Here is a 10,535-nt window from a genome sequence, read left to right as displayed (position 1 = left end):
TTGTCATATTCCTGCTCAAGACTTACAGCAAATCCTTATTGCCTATTACTCTAAGACAACCTGATCTTAGAGAGGCAGCAGTGATTGGTGGTGTGAAGTGAGATCTTAATTACCTGCCCAGGAATTGAACCTGGGTAGCCTGGATGAAAATCAGGAATCCTACCCACCAGACCCCCTGGCTCTTGCCCACAGTGAAAAATGCAAAAGGCAAAAACTGTAAAAACAGGTACAAATTTTATCACTAGAGACATAGCACAATAACAAGTGGGAGAGCACACAGAGAAACAGTTTGCTTAGTTAAGATAAAAGCAAGGCAGAGAGACACACCCAGAGAGAAAGGGTGTGGGCGTCCTCCCTAATGAGGAGGAGTGCAGTAAAGAGGAGATTAAATCATTTATATAGGGCAGGTCTTCCGGGTCTTTGTTTACCTTTGGCCAATTATCTGGTTTCTTTTTCCACACCTAACCTGCCCTAGGACCCTCCCCAACAGGCGAGCGCAACTTTTTTCCAAGATGGGTTCCAGCCCAGAGGCCTATGGGATGGCCTTAGCATCACATATTGTGGGGTGGTGTCCCCTTCTTTTTGACCCCCAATGAGCCTTTCTGCGCATGTGCAGTATCTCCCTTGCCCCAAGGATGGGAAATATGTGACCTCTTGATCCTTTACTCGAACAGAGTTTAGTCCTTCTCTGTTCCTGCCATGACTGTTATCTTAAAGTGCCCTCAGGAGACAAAGCCTGGGTATTTACCCTGTTTCTGTTGTTACTGCCATTTCAGAGAGCAAACAGGAGGCTAGTTGTAAATGCCTAACCTGGAGCCCACCTATCTCCTGTCTCAGGAAATGCAAACAGGAGGTTAGTTTTAAGTGTCCAGACTGAAGCCACTGTTTTCCTTCCTTAAACCCATCTATAACCCTATGAAGTAGGTAGCTCTTCTCCATTTTATTTCTGTGTATTTGCTTGCAAAGGAAGTTTCTTTCTTTCCTTTTTTTTTGTTTTTTAAATAAACGAGGAATCTTAGACTCAGAGGCATAAGATAATTGCCAGTGTCACCAGCGAGTAAATTGTAGGGCTCAGATTTGAACATGCTAGCCAGACCCAGGAGTACTTGTTCCTTCTGGTTTGCACACTGCCACCCACTCTGACCTCCTGATCCCAAACCCAACTGACTTTTCCTTGGTCCATTTTCATCTGATCTGTTCTAAGCCAGTGAAGTCTCATTATGCCTTGAGCACCTGCCAGGCTTGTTCTAGCCCCAGATCTTAGCCCCAGCTGTTCTGCTTATCTGGAACACCATCCTGCCTTCCACCTATTCCAATCCTGCCACCTGGCAGGCCCAATTCAAATTCCTCCTCTTTCACTAAAAGTCCCCACTGAGCTTTTCAATCAAGCTGTTGTTCTTCATTTTTGAATCTCCTATCATTCTTAAAGTTGCTGCTCTCAGGGCCTCACCTAGCATAAGCATTGTCTTTGTGTGAATTACATTAACCCCAAGCTGATGAAGTACAAACAGATGCCCTCAGTCACTCTCTCAGCTGGGCACTTTTCTGCAGTGTGCAGACTGTACAAACACATTCAGCCAGCTTATCTATCTGACACCTTCGAAAATAATTGTCTTCTGAGTGTAAAACATTCCTAAGTCACGTAGATAACAAGAGCTCCATGCTCATTCATTGTCTCCCCCAATTAGATTTGAAGCCTCTTGGGGGCAGGAACCACGTCTTATCCTTCAGTTTCCCCCACCATGCTGGGCCCAAGAACCAGCTGTGTAGTTCGTGTCAAGACCTTAGTTCCCAGTCAGTCTAGGGACTTAGAGCAAGTGTTGTCAGCCCTTGACTCTGAAGCACAACTCTTGTAGGTAAGATCTGACTGACATCCACAGGTGACCTCAAGGCCTCTGTCCCATTCCAGCCACACTGACCACTTCACCACTTTGGAACACAGGCAGCCTGTTCCTTCAGGCTGCTTCCTCTCTGGAATGCCGATTCCTTCCCTATTCGCCCAAGCACACTTTGTGTTTTGTCAGCTCAAATGCCTCTTCCCCAGGGAAGCTTTCTTGCCCAGAAATCTCTATTGGAATCAATTCTTTCCTCCTACAATTCCCTAGGTGGTCTTTTCCTTCTAATCCATCATTCCTGACTCTCGAAAAAGCGTTTTATAAGAGGCAGCTCAAGTTTTCAACTCTAAAATCTGTTTACATCAGGGAGGTGTATCCCCTGCAAACACTGGGTCCTCATCTCCCATTCTAGGTTCTTCGAGGGCAGGGTGGGTACCTGGCACACAGTAGGCCCTCACTCAATGGCTATTGGATCAACGTCCACCAGGGCCCCTCACTGAGCTCATTTCGCAGCAGTGTATCTTCACCCAGTGCACCAGGAGCATTTGCATCTTTGCTTACCTGACACTTGTGTGACACTTTCCCCAAGTTTTTTCTCACCTCTTCTGTGGTTTTGTTTTCACAACTTTAGGATATGAGAAAAGAAATAATTATATTCATTTCACTCATGAGGCTCCTTAGTTCAGGAGGCAGACACCTTATCTCATCGTCTGGTGACAGGGGCATGGCTGCCAGTCACTAGGGTGTCCTGAGCTCCAGGGACCACTGGGGCACAGTGAGAGTTTGGCTGTAGTTTCATCCTCTTAACTCTTGCTTGAAGATAACCACTCATTACCCTTGGAATGCCCACAGAATGTGAGCCCTGAGGTCAAGAAACCGACTTGGGTGTGAGGGTTAAGTATCCTTTCCAACTCTAAATTTTACTAACACAGCTCACTGGATTTCTCTCATCAACTTTCCACTCTAACATTCGATTTGAGTATCTCTTCCAGTGGCAGGTAGCCTAGAATGTAGACTCTACATATTTGGAAACGTTTGGCAAATATCTTTGGCAAATATCTGCCTGGCTGACATTAGATTCACCTGGGAAATTTTTAGAACTGCCAATGCTCAGTAATTTCATAAGTTCCCTCAGGTGACTCTGGTGGGCAGCCAACATTGAGACTGGCTCTCAGTGCTGATGGCAGAGTAGAATCACCTGTGGCTTTAAAAAATCTACTGATGGCTTGGACTCATAGTCAAAGACTCTGATTTAATTGGTGTGGGGCTAGGGACCATTTGCAGACCTCCTATACCTTGGGTCCACCATAAGGAATAGGACTAAATGACCGAAGTTTCAATGGGTAAGCCTTTCCATTTTGGCACCACTTAAGAGCTAATGTTGCTCTAGTAGCAACCTTTGCCCTAGTATCAACTTCTGGCCCTGATATTCACCAACTGTGTGATCTTGAGTAAATATCTTTACATCTCTGATTAACTTCTTTATCTATTTTAAACCAAAATTTAAGAAATGGAGACCTGATTGAAATAAAAAATGTGTTTATTTGGGGTTTGTTAGGACTACGGCACAGAGACACAGTTTAAAGAAGCTCTTGAATTGTGTTTTGCCAGACTATAAAATAGGGGAGGCTTATAAAGGCAAAACCCGCAAGGTTACAGTTATTTATATGAGTTGTTTTTTAAGAATTATAATTGGACCTGGCAAGAAGTAAAGGTGCTTGTTAGGTAAGGATTGGTTAGGGCCTGAAAGAGTTGTATAGTTATAAGGGGAGACCTTGAGACCATAAGGTTGCAGCTGGCTGATGTTCTGAATATGGGGGTGGTGGTATCCTTGGGTCTGGTACAGTTCAAAGGAAGTTCAAGTTCTCAGTGCTGCAGGGATGTGTCTGAGATGAGACCCTCAGGGGCTGCCTGACTCCATCTTTGTATACCTGAACAGAGATTACTCAATTATAATTTCAATTTGTCATCCCTATAAAATAAAGCCAAGAACTACTTGGCAGAACTGCTATAATCACCAAATAAAATAATGTATATATAATATACGTAAAAGAACCCAGCATTGTGCCTGGTATATACCTGGTACAAAGAAGGACCTCATAAGTTGAAAAGAATCAAATATTATCCTCTTTCCCATAGGAAAATTCAACAAACTTTTTTGAGTACCTACTATTTGCAAAGCATTGTAATATGATGTCTTTCTCTTTTTCTTTCTGTGCATATGAGGAAGAGTTACAGAGATGAAGGAAGAGATAATCTCTGTGTTCAGCAGATTTCAAATTGGTACGTACAGGCAGGAAAACAAAGAACCAAATGAAGTCTATATATAGCATGCATATATTTTTATATTTATCTATATTTCTAATATAGACCCAAATGAAGTAAATGTTAATTGGAGATAAAATCAACATGCTGTTCAAGCTCAAAGCAAGGAAGAAGTAATTTTCCTTGGGGATATCAGGGGAACCTGGGGTGGCATTTGAACTGTGTTTCTTTAAAAGTGTGTTGTGTTTCCACAGGTGAGGAAGAAAAAGAAAGAGCACTCCACGCTGAGGGATGACATGACTGATGCTGTGAGGCTGAGACATGAGTTTGCAGATTCCTGTTGAGAATCCATCAAGGGAGGCTTTGCCTGCTTTGCCAAGGGATTTGAGCACCTTTAATCTGAAAACAGCTGGCAATCATTGGAAGTTTGAGTCTTGGGAGATGTGCTCCATTTGAAGATTTTTGTTCACAGATTCTAGTGATGGGATTGGAATGGGTTGGAAATGTTTGGTCAGGACATGACTCCCAATCTCTTTCTCCCCACCCTGGCCCATGGCCAAGGCCTCAGATACCTTATGAAGAGCAGCTCAGGAAATATTCCTGAGTTCTGTTCCCAGTCTCCATTCCAGGTACGGCATATAGGTTCTGTCCTCTGGTGATGTGTCTGGAATCTGTTTCTCTACCAATTGACTTGGAGCGCTGTCCTTTGGATGATTTGCTTAGTTTTGCATTTTGGTCTCTCCCCTGGAAAGTATCTCAGGTCATCCTCCACACCCTCACCAGTCCAGCCTAAACTTCCTACAACCTCTGTTCAGGGTGGGCTCAAATTCCCCTTATCTGAGAGCAAAGCCTGGGTAGTTTTTTCTCTTGGCCCAGGGTCTTTCACTTATCTGGAGATTGGAGGCAGGAGGACCTGCTGGATGGCTATTACTATAGTCTGGTCTGAGATGATGAGGGTGGGACTAGGGCTTGTCATAGGGGCTGCTGGGCTGGGGGAGGGAGCACTACATGGAAGAGACACCATGATGGTAGAACTGACAGGGCTATAATTTGCCTGTGACTTTTAATTATGGACCCAGCTTATCTTTTCAAACTTCTGGTATTCTGACTCATAGCTTGTTTTCATTTTTTTATAATAGTCTGAAGTCTTGGAAATGTTACAATCTGAGTAATCAGGAGGGGTGACCTGGGGTGGGTTTTGGAAGGTTGGCACTAAGCCATTATTTCAAATACTACTGCTTCTTTTATTTAAAAAAGGGAGATTTGTTATTCAGACTCTGGACTTGTTAATAGAAGATTGGGGAAGGATAAGGGGGCTGGGGAGCAGTCTAAGACCATCCAAAAATGTTATTATGCACAGGGGTTGGGATGTGATTCTGAAAAGTGAAGACTTGCTAGCTAACACTTCCTCTAGGCTCCCATGGACCCACCTAACGGGAGAGCCCTCCTCTGAGTAGGTCCTTCAGACAAGGATGTGGTTCCCAACTTTGCTGCATGTTGGAATCATCTGGGGATTTTTATAAAACCCTGACACCATCAGATATTCTGACTTCAGCAGTGTGCAGTACAGCCTGGGCACTGGAATTTTTAAAACATCCCAGAGAGTCTAATGTGCAGCAAAGTTTGGGAGGAGCTAGTGGGAATGAGCATTTGATTTATAGTGGTTCTCACATTTGAGTGTGCATCAGAATCACTTGGAGAGCTTGTTCAAATACAGATGTCTGGCCCCACTCCCAGGTTGACAGTAGGTCTGTGGGGCCATCTAAGAATTTGTATTTCTCTACAGGTTCCCACCGATGCCAATAGTCAGGGCCACACTTTGAGAACCATTGGCTTAGAAGAGCTGGGTCTGGCTTTACCGCTTAAGAGCTATGTGACCCTGAGCAGGTTCCCCAATCTTTAAGAAGTAGTTTCTGCATTTATAACATAACAATGGTGATTACCTTATGGGTTGTTGCATGGGTGAAATAAGATGATATTTGTAAGTTGCTTAGCATAGGGCTTGGCCCACAGGAAATGTGTAACCCATGGTGGATTTTATTAATATGTTTCCTTGGCTGGGGTCTTGACAGATCTTTCCTTGTGGTCAATTGTGCTAATTGATGAATGATGTTAAAGTGAGTTTCTGCTCCTAGAGATCCCGCTTTTAGGCTTTCTGGAACAGGAAAACTAGGATACTCTTGTCAACTATAAGTGCTCTGGGGTCCAGTAGGGTAAGGGCTCCCCCAGAGGTGTTGGCATGTTAATTGATAGTCCTCAACCAGACCCTTCAACCTGGTGTGTGTGGCTATGGGCCGTGCCTTAAGACTGTGCTCCTGCCCAAACGCCAAGTGACTCTCACATTCTAGACACAAGTGGTGCAGTGAGTTGTGGTTGTTCTGACATCACCATGGAAACCCAACTTCTACTGAGGGAAGTGGGAACAAAGCCCTAAATTGTCTTGGAAATCACGAAATACGTCCTTGAGAGGGGAGTTGTGGATCTCCAAACTATGACCTCTTTTTCTCATACAATTTGCCCAGAACTCTCTTCTGTGTATATTTACCTCCCTCCCCTGTTCTGCTAAGGAGGGAACTGAGTCTCAGCATATATTTTCTTGCAATGTCTAGTTATCCTCCTCAGGGGGAAGGGATGTCCATGTAGGCCTGTGGCTCTAATGGACAAAACCAGCTGGCCTTATACACAGTAGAGCACAGCAGCACTTCTGCCTGCCCTTCCTGAGCACCATGGACCCAAACTGTAAGAATGTATTTTTGTTCCTTGATGACTTCACCAGGCCAACTGTCAGGGGGCTTTTGGTGCTTTTTAAAATTTCTTTATTTTTTAGAGTGGTATAAATCCAGCTAATCTTTATTACTTCTATGTGTTTTGAAGACAAAGTGCTCCAATTTCCATTTTATAGTTTAGGAAACCCAGTGAGTGGGAGAAAGGACATTTCAGATGGGCCCAGGAGGTGGGAGGCAGGCTAGTTCACTCTATTTTAAGTTATCTTTGGCCAGAGTGAAATTCTGCCAGTGGCCAGGGACCCCAAAAGGTGAGAGCCTGGTTTCCCTTTGTCTTCCCTGGGCTGAGAACTGAATGAGAGACAGAATGAGGGAATGATAGAGAGTCTGTGAGAGGTCATTTTATCTAAGTCACTTATGGATAAGGACACTGTTCCAGGGAGGGCAGTTGACTTGCCCAAAGTCGCAGAAGATGCTAGTAACAGAACTAGGCCTAGAAACCCAGCCCCTTTTCTTCCTTTCTCATTGGGGCTCTTTCCTTTTTGCCCTGACATACTTTAGGTATTTACCTATGTGCTGCCTGTTGGGTATCTATTGCTATCATTTTGTATTAATTTTTATTTTTTATTGGAGTAAAATTGCTTTACAACCTTGTGTTAGTTTCTGCTGTACAATGAAGTGAATCAGCTTTATGTATACCTATATCACCTCCCTTTTTGACCTCCCACTCCCACCATCCCACCCATCTAGGTCATCACAGAGCACCGAGCTGAGCTCCTGTTCTATAAGGAGGTTCCCACTAGCTATCTATTTTACACATGGTAGTGTATTTATGTCAAACCTAATCTCCCAATTTGTCCCATCCTCCCCTTCCCCACCGTGTCCACATGTTTGTTCTCTATGTCTACGTCTCTATTCCTGCCCTACAAATATGTTCATCTGTACCATTTTTCTAGATTCCACATATATGCGTTAATATACAATATATTTTTTTCTCCTTCTGACTTACTTCACTCTGTATGACAGACTCTAGGTCCATCCACATCTCTACAAATGACCCAGTTTTTTTCCTTTATATGGCTGAGTAATATTCCATTGTATATATGTACCACATCTTCTTCACCCATTCATCTATCATTGGACATTTAGGTTGCTTCCATGTTCTGGCTATTGTAAATAGTGCTGCAATGAACATTGGGGTACACGTGTACTTTTGAATTATGGTTTTCGCAGGGTATATGCCCAGTAATGTTGAGCATCTTTTCATGTGCTTCTTGGCCATCTGTGTGTCTTCTTTGGTGAAATGTCTATTTAGATCTTCTGCTAATTTTTTAATTGGTTTGTTTCTTTTTTTGATATTGAGCTGCATGAGCTGTTTGTAAATTTTGGAGAGTAATCCTTTGTCCATTGCTTCATTTGCAAATATTTTCTCCCATTTTGAGGGTTGTCTTTTCATCTTGTTTATGGTTTCCTTTGCTGTGTAAATGCTTTTAAGTTTCATTAGGTCCCATTTGTTTATTTTTATTTTTATTTTTATTTCCATTACTCTAGGAGGTGGGTTAAAAAAGATCTTGCTGTGGTTTATGTCAAAGAGTGTTCTTCCTATGTTTTCCTCTAAGAGTTTTATAATGTCCAGTCTTACATTTAGGACTTTAATCCATTTGGAGTTTATTTCTGTGTATGGTGTTAGGTAGTATTCTAATTTCATTCTTTTATATGTAGCTGTCCAGGTTTCCCAGCACCATTTATTGAAGAGGCTGTCTTTTCTCCATTGTATGTTCTTGCCTCCTTTGTTATAAATTAGGTGACCATGTGTGCATGGGTTTATCGCTGGGCTTTCTAGCCTGTTCCATTGATCTATATTTCTGTTTTTGTGCCAGTAGCATACTGTTTTGATTACTGTAGCTTTGTAGTATAGTCTGAAGCCGGGGACAATGATTCCTCCAGTTCTGTTTTTCTTTCTCAAGATTGCTTTGGCTATTCAGGGTCTTTTGTGTTTCCATACAAATTGTAAATTTTTTTGTTCTGATTCTGTGAAGAATGAAATTGGTAGTTTGATAGGAATTGCATTGAATCTGTAGATTGCTTTGCAGAGTATAATCATTTTCACAATATTGATTCATCCAATCCAAGAACATGGTATATTTCTCCATCTGTTTATGTCATCTTTGATTTCTTTCATCAGTGTTTTATAGTTTTCTGAGTACAATCTTTTGCCGCCTTAGGCAGGTTTATTCCTAGGTATTTTATTCTTTTTGTTGCAATGGTAAATAAGGTTGTTTCCTTAATTTCTTTTTCTGATTTTTTGTTGTTAGTGCATAGGAATGCCAGAGATTTCTGTGCATTAATTTTGTATCCTCCAATCTTACCAAAATCATTGATTAATTCTAGGAGTTTTCTAGTGGCATTTTTTTTTTTTTTTTTTTTGCGATACGCGGGCCTCCCGCTGCTGTGGCCTCTCCCATTGCGGAGCACAGGCTCCGGACGCGCAGGCTCAGCGGCCATGGCTCACGGGCCCAGCCGCTCCGCGGCATGTGGGATCCTCCCGGACCGGGGTACGAACCCGTGTCCCCTGCATCAGCAGGCGGACTCCCAACCACTGCACCACCAGGGAAGCCCTCTAGTGGCATTTTGAAGGTTTTCCATATACAGTATCATGTCACCTGCAAACAGTGACAGTTTTAGTTCTTCTTTTCCAATTTGTATATGTTTTATTTCTTTTTGTTCTCTGATTGCTGTGGCTAGGACTTCCAAAACTATTTTGAATAAGACTGGCGAGAATGGACATCCTTGTTTTGTTCCTGATGTTAGTGGAAATCTTTTCAGTTTTTTACCATTGAGTATGATGTTTGCTGTGGGTTTGTCATATATGGCCTTTATTATGTTGAGGTAGTTTTCCTCTATGCCCACATTCTGGAGAGTTTTTATCATAAATTGGTGTTGATTTTGTCAAAAGGTTTTTCTGCATCTATTTAGGGGATCATATGGTTTTTATTCCTTAATTTGTTAATATGGTGTATCACACTGATTGATTTTCATATACTGAAGAATCCTTGCATTCCTGGGATAAATCCCAGTTGATCATGGTGTATGATCCTTTTAATGTGCTGTTGGATTCTGTTTGCTAGTATTTTGCTCAGGATTTTTGCATCTATGTTCATCAGTGATATTGGTCTGTAATTTTCTTTTTTTGTGATACCTTACCTAGTTTTTGTATCAGGGTGATGGTGGCTTATTAGAACGAATTTGGGAGTGTTCCTTGGCAATTTTTTGGAAGAATTTGAGGAGGATAGGTGTTACCTCTTCTCTAAATGTTTGATAGAATTTGCCTGTGAAGCCATCTGGTCCTGGGCTTTTGTTTGTTTGAAGATTTTTAATTACAGTTTCAATGTCATTACTTCTGATAGGTCTGTTTATATTTTCTAACTCTCCCTTGTTCAGTCTTGGAAAATTGTACCTTTCCAAGAATTTGTCCATTTTGTCGTGGTTGTCTGTTTTATTGTCATATAGTTGTTTGTAGTAGTCTCCTTTAATCCTTTGTATTTCTGCAGTGTCAATTGTAACTTCTCTTTTTTCATTTCTAATTTTATTGATTTGCATCCTCTCCCTTTTTTTCTTGATGAGTCTGGCTAAAGGTTTATCAATTTTGTCTATCTTCTCAAAGAACCAACTTTTAGTTTTATTGATCTTTGCTATTGTTTTCTTCATTTCT

This window comes from Physeter macrocephalus, chromosome 14 (genome assembly GCF_002837175.3).
Source record: "Physeter macrocephalus isolate SW-GA chromosome 14, ASM283717v5, whole genome shotgun sequence".
Classification (NCBI taxonomy): Eukaryota; Metazoa; Chordata; class Mammalia; order Artiodactyla; family Physeteridae; genus Physeter; species Physeter macrocephalus.
Note: the sequence above shows the minus strand (reverse complement) of the source record.